Here is a 12,437-nt window from a genome sequence, read left to right on the forward strand (position 1 = left end):
TCGGGCTTCGCCCCGCAAGTGGGGCTGGACTGGGGGTGACTCACAGAGCTTGCAGAGTTGGTCCGGTCCGGCGCCTTCCACTCCGTTTCTGTGTCATCTCTGCTGGCTTACTTTGCCTTTGTTGTCTCAGGCTGCTCGCTTGAACCCACAGCAGGGCTTGGGCACTCTCAGGAGTCTTCTTTTGTGTCGGCCCTAAAACTTCGAACCTGTTGTCGCTTGTTTGTCATTGTAGGTTCGTTGTTCAAAGGTTTATTCATTTTTTGTTGCTCTTGGAAATGCAAATAGTACTCTGGTATCACAGCGCACACTTCTCAGGGTCACGCTGTCTCCTGGCACGGCCACTCCAGCCCCGTCGCCATAGTTTTTGTCTATAATACAGTATTTTAAATCCATTTATCCATTGATGGGCATTTAGGTTGATTCCATCTCTTGGCTATTGTGAATAGCATTGCAATGAACATGGGAGCACAGGTTTAATACAATGATTTCATTTCCTTTGGGTATAAACTGAGTAGTGGGATAGCTGGATCATAAGGTAGATCTATTTTTAGTTCTCTGAGGAACCTCCATACTGCTTTCCACGGTGGCTGTATCAATTTACATTCTCACCAACAATGTAGGTAGGTTCACTTTATTCCACATCCTCGCCAGCATTTGTTATTTTCTGTCTTGTTGATAATATCCATTCTAATGGGTGAGATGATATCTCACTGTGGTTTTAATTTGCATTTCCCTCATGATTAGTGATTCTGAGCAGTTTTTCATGTTCTTGTTGGCCATTTATATGTTTTCTTTTGAGAAATTTCTGTTCAGGTCCTTAGCTTATCTTTTAATTGGGTTATTATTATTTTTTTTTCTGTTGAGTTGTTTGAGTTCTTTATATATTTTGGATATTAGCTTCTTGTCTGATGTGTAGTTTGCAAGCACTTTCTCCCATTCTGTGGGTTGTTTCTTCACTTTGTTGGTAGTGTCCCTTGCTGTGCAGAAGCTTCTTAGTTTCATGTAGTTCCATTTGTGTATTTTTGCTTTAGTTGCCTATGCCTTTATGGTCTTGTTAAAAAAAAACTGCCCACTCCCACTTTGTATTGTTTCTTCACTTTGTTGGTAGTGTCCCTTGCTGTGCAGAACCTTCTTAGTTTCATGTAGTTCCATTTGTGTATTTTTGCTTTAGTTGCCTATGCCTTTATGGTCTTATTAAAAAAAAACTGCCCACTCCCACTTTGTATTGTTTCTTCACTTTGTTGGTAGTGTCCCTTGCTGTGCAGAACCTTCTTAGTTTCATGTAGTTCCATTTGTGTATTTTTGTTTTAGTTGCCTATGCCTTTATGGTCTTGTTCAAAAAAAACTGCCCACTCCCACTTTGTATAGCATTTCCCCTATGTTTTCCCTAGTAGCTTCATAGTTTGGGGTCTTAAATTTAGGTCTTTAATCCAGTTTGAGTTTATTTTTCTATATGGTGAGAGAGAGGGATCTAGTTTCAGTCTTCTGCATGTGGATATCCAGTTTTCCCAGCACCATTTATTGAAGAGGCTGTCCTTTCCCTTCTGCATATTCTTGGCACGTTTGTTGAAAATCAATTGGCTGTAAGTGTGTGGGTTTCTGGGCTCTCTATTCTTTTCCACTGGTCCATTTGTCTATTTTTATGTAACTACCATGCTGTTTTGGTTACTATACAGTATATTTTGGTTACTATACAGCTGTACAGTATATTTTAAGTCAGGGAGTATGATGCCTCCAAATGAGTTCTTATTGTTCAAGATTGCTTTAGGTACACAGGGTCTTTTGTGGTTCCATACCGATTTTAAGATCATTTTTTCTATTTCTGTGAAGATTGTCATTGGTATTTTGATAGGGATTGCATTGAATGTGTGTATTGCTTTGGGTAATATGGACATTTTGATGGTGTTCATTTTTCCAACCCATGAACATGAGATATCTTTCCATTTATTTGTGTCCTCTTCAGTTTGTTTCATCAGTGTTTTATAGTTTTCATTGTAGAGGTCTTTTTCCTCCTTGTTTAAATTTACTCTCCTAGATATTTCAGGTTTTTTTGGTAGCTATTGTGAATAGATTACTTTCTTGATTTCTTCTTCAGCTATTTTGTTATTGGCATGTAGAAAGGCTGTTGATTTTCTTGTGTTGATTTTGTATCCTGCCACTATACTGAATTCATTTATTAGTTCTAGTAATTTTTTGGTGGAGTCATTAGGGTTTTCTGTGTATAGGATCATGTCATCTGCAAATAGGGATGGTTTCACTTCCTCCTTTCCAATTTGGATTCCCTTTATTGCTTTCTCTTCCCTTATTGCACTGGCTAGAATGTCCAATACTATGTTGAATAAGAGTGGGGAAAGTGAACATCCTTGTCTTGTTCCAGATCTTACAGGAAAAGCCTCCAGTTTTTGTCCATTCAGTATGATATTAGCTGTGGGTTTGTCATATGTGGCCTTTCTTGTGTTGAGATAGCTTCCTTCTACACCTAGTTTGTTGAGTGTTTTATCGTGAAGGATGTTAGATTTTATCAAATTCTTTGCCTGCATCTATTGAAATAATCATATGTTTTTTTCCTTCATTCTGTTGATGTGATGTATCATGTTTATTGATTGTGTATGTTCAACCATCCTTGCATCCCACCTAATCATGGTGAATGATCTTTTTAATGTGTTGTAGGATTCTATTGGTAGTATATTGTTGAGGATCTTTTCATCTGTGTTCATTAGGGATATTGATCTATAGTTTTCTTTTTTTGTTGTGTCTTTTTCTGATTTTGGTATAAGAGTAATGCTGGCCTCATAGAATGAGTTGAGAAGTATTCCCTCCTCTTCGGTTTTTTGCAAGAATTTAAGATGAGTTGGTATTAGTTCTTCTTTAAATGTTTGGTAGAGTTTGGCAGTAAAGTCATCTGGTCCTGGGGTTTTCCTTGTTGGGAGACTTTTTATTACTGCTTCAATCTTATTACTCGTTATTGGTCTGTTTAGGTTTTCTAGTTCTTTGTAACTCAACCTTGGTAAGTTGTTGGAATCGAGGAATTTATCCATTTCTTCTAGGTTTTCCAGTTCTTTCTCATATAGTTTTATGTAGTAGTCTTTTATGATCCTTTGTATTTCTGCGGTATCAGTTGTAATATCTCATTTTTCATTTCTGATTTTTTATTTATTTGAGTCTTCTCTCTTTTTTTCTTCATTAGTCTTGCTAAAGGTTTACCAATTTTGTTTGCCTTTTCGAAAAACCAACTCTGTTTCATTGATCTTTTATGTATATATTTTTAAATTTATAATTCATTTACTTCTGCTCTGATATTTGTTGTTTCTCTCCTTCTGCTGATTTGGGGTTTGGTTTGTTCTTATTTTTCTAGCTCCTTCAGATGTAATGTTAGGTTGTTTATTTGATGTCTTCTTTTTTGGTGTAGGCATTTATTGCTATAAACTGCCCTCTTAGGACTGCTTTTGCTGTATCCCATAGATTCTGGTGTTTTCATTTCCATTTGTCTCTAGGTATTTTTTAATTTCCTTTTTGATTTCTTCTTTGGCCCATTTGTTGTTTAGGAGCATGTTGTTTAATTTCCATGTATTTGTATGGTTTCTAGTGTCCCTTTTGTTGTTGATTTCAAGTTTTATGCCATTGTGGTCAGACAAGGTAGTTGATATGATTTAAGGTTTTTTTAGTTTGTTGAGGCTTGTTTTGTGACCTAACATATAGTCTATTTTAGAGAATGTTCTGTGTGCTGCTGAGAAAATGTGTATTCCATAACTGCTGGATGAAATGTCCTATTTAGGTCTGTTAGGTTCAGTAACCCTAGAATAGAGATTAGTTCTTATTTTCTTGGTTAATTTTCTGTCTAGATGATCTATCTTTTACTGAAAGTGGGATGTTAAAGTCCCCAACTATTGTGTTGGAGTCTATTTCTCCAGTTGGATGTGTATGTATTTAGAATTGTTATATGCTCTTGTTGAATGGTCCTTTTATCATTATATAATGACCTTCCTTTCCTGTTTTTTTATTTTCCTTGATTTGAAGTCCATTTTATCTGATATAAGTATAGCTACTCATGCTCTTCTTTTCCATTTGCATGAAATACATTTTTCCATTCCTTCACTTTTAGTTAGTGTATGTCTTTACAGGTGAAGTGAATTTCTTATAGGTAGGGGGATTGCAACCCTCGGCACGGTGTTGTCTGCACCATGCCCAGCCAGTGAGCACACTGGCCATCCCTATATAGGATCCGAACCCATGGCCTCAGTGCTTCCAGCGCCACACTCCCCTGAGTGAGCCACAGGGCTGGCCTGGTATTGTTTTTGTTTTATAATCCATTGAGCCACTCTTTGTCTTTTAATTGGGTCATTTAATCCATTTACATTTAGAGTTATTATTGATATATAGGGACTTCTTACTGCCATTTTGTTACCTTTTTTCTTGACATTTTGTTGATCCTTTTTTCTTTTTTTCCAGTCTTACTGTCTTCCTTTGTGATTGAGTGGTTTTCCCTAAAAGTGTATTTTGATTTCTTTCTATTTATTTTTAGTATGTCTCATAAGTTTTTGTGTTATCGTTACCATGAGGCTTACAAAGAACAGATTAGTTAGTTATAACAGATTATTTTGACTAATAACATCTTGACTTTGATATCTAAGAGAAAAGAAAGAACCAAAGCCAAATCTATGCTTTGCTGTCACTCCTCCCATTTTTGGGCATTTTGTTGTTTCAAGTTACATCTTTTAATATTGCCTGTCTCTTATATGGTTGTTGTATTTGTTGTTGTCTTGTCAGGTTTGTCCTTTAGTCTTCATATTAAGGATGTAAATGGTTGATTCATCTCCCTTATGACACTGGAGTATTCTGAGGTCTGTGAACTAACTTTACTGATGAGTTATATACCTTCATATATTTTCTTGCTGCTCCTTAGTGCCATCTTCTTTCAGATTGAAGAACTCCCTTTAGCATTTCTTTTCTTTTTTTTTTTTTTGGCCACAAAACACGTGTTAATACATTTAAAAAGACTAAAATAATAGAAAATAATAAGAAATATGTTCTTTGACCACAATAACAGAAAGAAATCTAGAAAATTCACAAGCGTGTGGAAATTAAATAATACTCTCCTAAATAAACAATGGGCAAAAAGAAAAATCACAGGGAAATTAGAGAGTACCTTGAGATAAAAATCAAAACACAACATATCAAAATTTATAGTATGCAGGGCTCATGCAGTGCTTAGAGGAAAATTTATGCTTGTAAACATCTATATTAAAAATAAGAAAGATCTCAAATCAGTAATGTAAACTTCTATCTTAAGAAAATAGAAAAAGAAGAACAAACTAAATCAAAAGCAAATATAAGGAGGAAATAAAAATGACAACAGAAACATATAAAATAGGGAATTAAAAAGTAATAGAAAAATTCAACAAAACCAAAAGTTGATTCTTTAAAAAGATCAACAAAATTTGCAAACTTTTATCTAGATTGACCATGAAAAGAAGAGAAAAGACCAAAATTACTAAAATCAGAAATAAAGCAGGGGCATTTATCACATTGTCATTATGTTTTTTTGTGGCTTTAAGATTTAGTTTCTTTCTCTTGCTTGTTTGCATTTTTGTTCTTTCTTGTGTATTCGTGGTAGTGATTATCATTTTTTGGGTTCCAGATGTAGGATTTCCTTGAGGTTTTCTTATAGGTCTGGTCATGTGGTGGTGAATTCCGGCAGTTTTTTTTGGTCTGGAAAATACACTATTTTCCCTTCATTTCTGAAGGATAGCCTTGCTAGGTATAGCATCCCTGGCCACTGTGGTGACATGGAGGTGCTTTTGCAGCAGCTGTGGCAGTGGCAGTGGCTGTGGTGGGCCACCCACATGGAAGTGGTGTTTTTGGTATGCTCTCTTGCTGCCTCTGGGCAGAGGGGGTGGCTGCCCTCAGCTCCTGCCTAGGACTCTGGGCATTGCTCTCTTGCCTGCTTCTGGGCAGAGAGGGTGGCTGCCCTCACCTCCTGCGTAGGACTTCAGGAGTTGCTCTCTTGCCTGCTTCTGGGAAGAGGTGGTGCCTACTCTTGGCTCCTGCCTAGGACCCCAGGTGTTGCTGTCTCACCTGCTACCAGGTGGAGAGGGCAGCTGCTCTTGACTCCTGCCTAGGATCCTGGGCATTGATCTCTTGCTTGATACCAAGTGGAGGGGACAGCTGCCCTCGGCTCCTGCCTAGAACCCCAAGCATTGTTCTCTTGCCTGCTACTGGTCGGAGGTGAGTATTTCTTGTAAGGTAGGTCAGGTGTTGAATTCCCTTAGCTTTTGTTTGTCTGGGAAAGATTTTATTTCTTCTTCATATTTGAAGGTTAGTTTTGCTGGATAGAGAATTCTTGGCTGACAGTTTTTTTCCTTCAGCGCTCTGAATATATCATCCCATTCTCTTCTGGCCTGCGTGTTTCTCCTGAGAAATCCACTGAGAGACATATTGGGGCTTCATTGAATGTTATGTGTTGCTTTTCTCTTGCTGCTTTTAGTACCTTTGTCTTTGGTTTTGATAATTTGATTATGATGTGCCTTGGGGTGTTCCTTCTTGGACTGAATTTGATTGGCCACCTCTGAGCTTCCTGTACCTGGGTGATGTCATCTTTCTCTGTGCTTTGGAAATCTTCAGGCATTATTTCCTTGAATATGATTTCTACATGTTTTCTCCTTCAGGTATGCCAGTTATGCAGAGGTTATTTTGCTTGAGGGAGTCCCATATTTGCCATATTTCTGTTTCCTTTTTTCTTAGTCTTTTTTTCTTTTTGCTCCTCTGGTTTGATAATTTCATATATTTTATCTTTGATTCTTTCCTGAGTTTGATTAAGTGTGCTGTTGGAGCTTTCTAGTAAGTTTTTCAGTTCAGATAATGTATTCTTTATTTCTAGAATTTCTATTTATTTATTTTTAATTGATTCAATTCCTTTGTCAAATTTCTTATTATGCTCCTGGATTGTTTTCCAGTTATCATTTGATTCTCTATCTGTATTTTCTTGTGATTCGTTGAACATCCTTAAGAGGGTTATTCTGAATTTTGTGAGACCTTTTATAAATACACTGTTCCTCTGAGTCCATTGCTGGTGCTTGGTTTGTTTCTTTTGATGGTGTCATATTTCTCTGTTCTTTCTCAATCTTTGTGTCTTTATGTTGATGCCTGGGTATTTGAGGAGATTGTTACCTCTTCTAGGTTTTATAGGTGTTCTTTGGTGATGTTAAGCCTTTACTGGTTAACAGGAGAGCTTTGTCTCTCATCTGTGGGTTTTTTGTTTTTCCCAGTTATCTGTCACCACCAGTTAAACACTGTACTGGAAACTAATTTGTCGTCCTTTAGTTAGTTCCCAAATTGGGGAAACTTCCTTTGGGGACCAGCACTTAAGCCCTGCCATTGAGTTATGCTGCTTTGCTGCTGATTCTCTGTAGAAAGCTTTTTTTTGTGGCTCATACTTTAATTGTTGTCCTTTTAATCACTTCCAGATCTTGTGAGGTCAGATACACCTGGGTTGTATGGATATTCTGGCCTAGAACCAAGTCTTTCCAGCAAACTGCACCCCCTGCAGTTTTGTCTTCCTGACCAGTCTCCACTGAGTAGGCCTGTATCAATAAAAAGGCAAAATCAGCTACCCACATTGCACTCCAATGTTCCCCCAGTAGGCCATCCTCCCCCTGCACTCCAAATGCTTCCTGTGGTGTGGGCTGTGCACCGGTCCCTCATGGTAACTCACTGGTTTCTGGGTGGCTCCTTTCTTCAGTCAGATGTGGCCCTCAGTATTGTGTCACTGGCCTAGGGGCTGGTTTGGTGCACTCAGAGGCCTTCTTATCCCCAACTTCATGCAAAGGGCATGGCTGCAGCTTTGTATGGCTCCTGTGTCATGTGCTACAAATTTTTCCTGCCCTTCATCAGGGCAGCCCTGAAGCAGCCAGGGCTTGAAATGGTGGGAGCAGTACCTTCTTTCTCTTGACATAACTTCTGCCACCTTCATGAACTCCTCCTGTTCTCCTGCGCTCCAGTGGTCCCTGGTTAGCAGTCTTTGCCTTTTAATAATTGTAAATTGATCAGTTGTAGGAGAGAGAGATGCTGGGGACTGTCCATTCCACCATCTTGATGACATCTCCCTTTTTATTAACAGCATCTCTCAAAGAGAAGTTTTAATTTTGATGAAGTCCAATTTATCATTTTTTCCTTCTATGATTCACATTTTTTGTATTCTGTTTAAGAAATCTTTGCCTAACTGAAGGTTTGCCTAATTCCTGTGTTTTCTTCTAGAAATTTTATGGTTTTAGCTCTTACATTTAGGCCTGAGATCTATTTTGAGTTAATTTTTATAGATGGTACAAGGTGTTGGGACTTAGGTTTATTTTTTTCCATATCAATACCCACCTCCTTTTGTTCCAGCTCCTTCTGTTACATTTCATTATGTTGGCACTTTGTTTTAAAATCAGTTGACCATGTATGTGTGTGTCTATTTTGGACTCTATTCTGCTCCATTGATCTGTATGTCTGTACTATCACCAATGTCACAGTCTTTATTACTGTGTCTTTATAGTAAATCTTGAAATCAAGTAATGTTAAATTCTTCAAGTTTTCCTTCAAAATTATTTTGGCAATTCTAGGTACTTTATATTTTCATATAAATTTCTAATCATTGTGTCAAGTTTTTTTGAAAAAGCCTGATGAGATTTTGATTGGTATTGCACTGAATAGATCAGTTTGGAAGAATTGATATTGTAACAATATTGAATCTTCCAATCCATGAACATGTTCTATCTCTCCATTTATTTACACCTTTAAAAATTTCTCTCAGCTGTGTTTTGTAGTTTTCAGTTTAAGTTTTGCATGTTTTATAAACTTATTCCTAAGTACAGCAAACTCTTGAACAACATGGGTTTGAACTGTTTGGGCCTGCTTATACATGGATTCTTTTCAATAAATTATTGGAAAATTAACCAATCACTTAAGTAGCCTACCTAACAGTATACTATTAGTAGTTAAGTAGTTAAGTAACTACTACTTAAGTAATGATGTGCCCCTCTGCCTGCTGCCCAACATGCGGCAGAAAATGTAGTGCAGGGGGGATCAGTGCCCCTAACCCCTTTATTGTTCAAGGGTCAAGTGTAGCTCTTTTTTTTTTTATGATATTGTAAGTGGCATTTTAAAATTTTTGATTGCTTGTTGCTACTATATAGAAATACAATTGATTTTTGTGTTCTGAAATTATATCCTGTGACCTTTCTAAATGCACTTAATTCTAGTATCTTTTTAAAAATATATAGATTTCTTAGAATTAGGTTCCTTAGGATTTTCTATATAGATGATTAAATTTTCTATGAATAAACACAGGTTTTCTTCTTTTTTTCTAATCTGTGTTCCTTTATTTGTTTTGGGGGGTTTTTTGTTTTGTTTTGGTTTTGCGGTTTTTTTGCCTTATTGCACTGGCTAGAGCCTCCAGCACACTGAACAGAAGTGGTGAGAACAAGTATCCTTGCTTTCCTGGTGTCAGGAGGAAAGCACTCACACATCCTCCATTGGTAGGATGTGAGCTGACGGTTTTTCATGGATGCTTATGTTCAAGTTGAGGAAGCTAACTTCTACTCTTACTTTGCTGAGAGTTTTTAATCATGAATGGGTATTGAATTTTTGTGAAATTTTTTTTTAAAGCAACTGAGATGATCATATTATTTTTCTGTTTTAGTCAGTCAATATGATGAATTATATTGATTTACATTGATTTTTGAATGTTAGAACAACTTTACGTTCCCAAAATAATCTCTGCTTTGTCATGATAAGGTACATGGCTAGATTCAATTTGCTAAAGATTTATTTTTATGGCTGTGTTTATGAGGGATATTGATCTGTGGTTTTCTTTTCCTGTAATGTCTTTGGGTTTGATTTCAGAGTAATTGCCCCATAAAATGCATTGGGATGTGTTCCTTCCTCTTCTATTTTCTGGAAGAATTTGTGTAGAATTGCTATTATTTCTTCCATAAGTCTTAGGTGAAATTCTCCAATGATACTCTCTGGGCCTGGAGTTTTCTTTGTGGGAAGACTTTATGTATGAATTGAATTTCTTTAACAGATATTTTGTTATTCAGGTTATCTATTTTTTCTTAAATGAACTTTGATAGTTTGTATCTTTCAAGGAATTTACTTATTTCACCCATATTGTTAAATTTACTATTAGTACGAAGTTGTTCATAATATTCCATTATCATCCTTTTAATGTATGTTTTTTTCTATTGTGCTTTTCTTTTTCCTGTTTCATTGACTTCTGTTTCCATCCTTTTGCTTACATTGGCTTTAATTTGTCATTCTTTTTCTAGTTTCTCAAGGTGGAAGCTTATATCCATGACCTAATTTTTGGCCATTATTTCATTAATATCTGTCTGTGTCTCTCATATCTCCTTCTTGCTCTCCAATTGCACATATGTTTGATATTGCCCCACAGATCACATGTGGTCTGTTCATTTTTCAGTCTTTTTTCTTACCATGCTTAATTTTGAATAGTTTTTCTTGCTGCATCTTCAAGTTTATTGATCTTTTCTTCTACAGCATTTAATCTATCAATCCTATTCAATGTATTTTTACTTTTGGATATTGAATTGTCATCTCTAGAAGTTCCATTTGGGTCTTTTTTATGTATTTCATTTCTCTCCTCATCTGTTCATATGTTCTACTTTCTTAAACATGAGACATATTTACAATAGCTTTTTGACAGTCTTGGCTGCTAATCTTATCATCTGTGTCATTTCTGGGTCTGTTTCTAGTGATTGTTTTTTCTCCTGGTTATGGGTTCTAATTTCCTTTTTCTGCATGCCTGGTAAGTTTTGATTGGATGATGGTTATTGTAAATTTTACATTGTTGGGCATAGAACTTTGTTTTACTACTTTAGATAGTGTTAAACTTCTTTCTGACACACAATTAAATTACCAGAAATCAATTGATCCCTCTAAGGCTTGTTTTTAAGATGTGTTGGATTGGGTCTAGAGCAGCCTTTATTCTGGGGCTAGTTTAGCCCCACTAGTAAGGTATTATCTTTTTCTCTACCTGATGTCCCACAAGGTCTTAAGACTCTCACTGGTAGGAACATGAACTATTCCTAATTATGTGTGAGTTCCAAGAATTTTTAAGCCTAATACTTTCAGTAGTTATTTTCCTAGCCTTGGGTAGTTCTTTCCTGTGTATGTACAGATCAGTATTCAGCTGAAAATATGAAGAGGTCGCTCTGCAGATCTTTGGAACTCTTTTTTTATGAAGCTCCATACTTTCCAGTATTCCATGTAAATTCTAGCTGCTCTGGCTGCCTTAAATTCTAATCTCTGTTTTCCCAGCTCAGTGAGAAACTCTTTTTTTATGAAGCTCCATACTTTCCAGTATTCCGTGTAAATTCTAGCTGCTCTGGCTGCCTTAAATTCTAATCTCTGTTTTCCCAGCTCAGTGAGACCACTGGGTTCTTTTTCCCTTCTCTCTATGATTACTCTGCATTGCCTGTCATGCAGTGTTTGAAAATTGGTGCTTTATATGTTTTCTTTGATTTTCACATTATTTAATGCAGAGAATCCCCATGTCTCAGTGATTGCCAGAAGCTGAAGTTAGATTCTACACATTTAACATCAGAATAATTCCAGATATAATATATTGTTAAGGAGTTATGAATATGTACCGGCTCTTTAGCAGGAAAGAACTTTTTGAGCATAAAAGCAATGCAAGATCCATTCATAATAAAAAGTGATTGCCAGAAGCTGAAGTTAGATTCTACACATTTAACATCAGAATAATTCCAGATATAATATATTGTTAAGGAGTTATGAATATGTACCGTCTCTTTAGCAGGAAAGAACTTTTTGAGCATAAAAGCAATGCAAGATCCATTCATAATAAAANCTCTTTAGCAGGAAAGAACTTTTTGAGCATAAAAGCAATGCAAGATCCATTCATAATAAAAACTCTCAGAAAAATTGGAATACAGAGAAACTTCCTCAATAAAGAGAATCTAAATAAATGGAGAGACTTATCATGCTCACAGATTGGAAAACTCAACACAGTACAAATGTCATTTCTCCCCACGTTGACATACAGTTGAACACAATTCCTGTCAAAATTCCATCAAGATTTGTTGTAAATATAGACAGTATTATTCTAAAATGTATATGGTAAGGCGGAGGAAATAGAATAAACAGTTTTGAAAAAGAAAGTGGGAGGAATCAGTCTACTTGATTCTATGGCTGAAGTAAACAAGACTGTGTGGTATTGTTGCAAGAATAGACACACATCAGTGGAACAGAACAGAGAACCTAGAAGTAGACCCAAACTAATATGCATAACCAATTTTTGACAAAGGAGGAAAGATAGCCTTTTAAGCAAATGGTGCTGGAGTGATCAGATATCCATAGACAAATAAAATAAAATAAAATAAAATAAAATAAAATAAAATAAAATAAAATAAAATAAA

The sequence above is a fragment of the Galeopterus variegatus genome, unplaced genomic scaffold (assembly GCF_000696425.1).
Source record: "Galeopterus variegatus unplaced genomic scaffold, G_variegatus-3.0.2 Scaffold4765, whole genome shotgun sequence".
Lineage (NCBI taxonomy): Eukaryota > Metazoa > Chordata > Mammalia > Dermoptera > Cynocephalidae > Galeopterus > Galeopterus variegatus.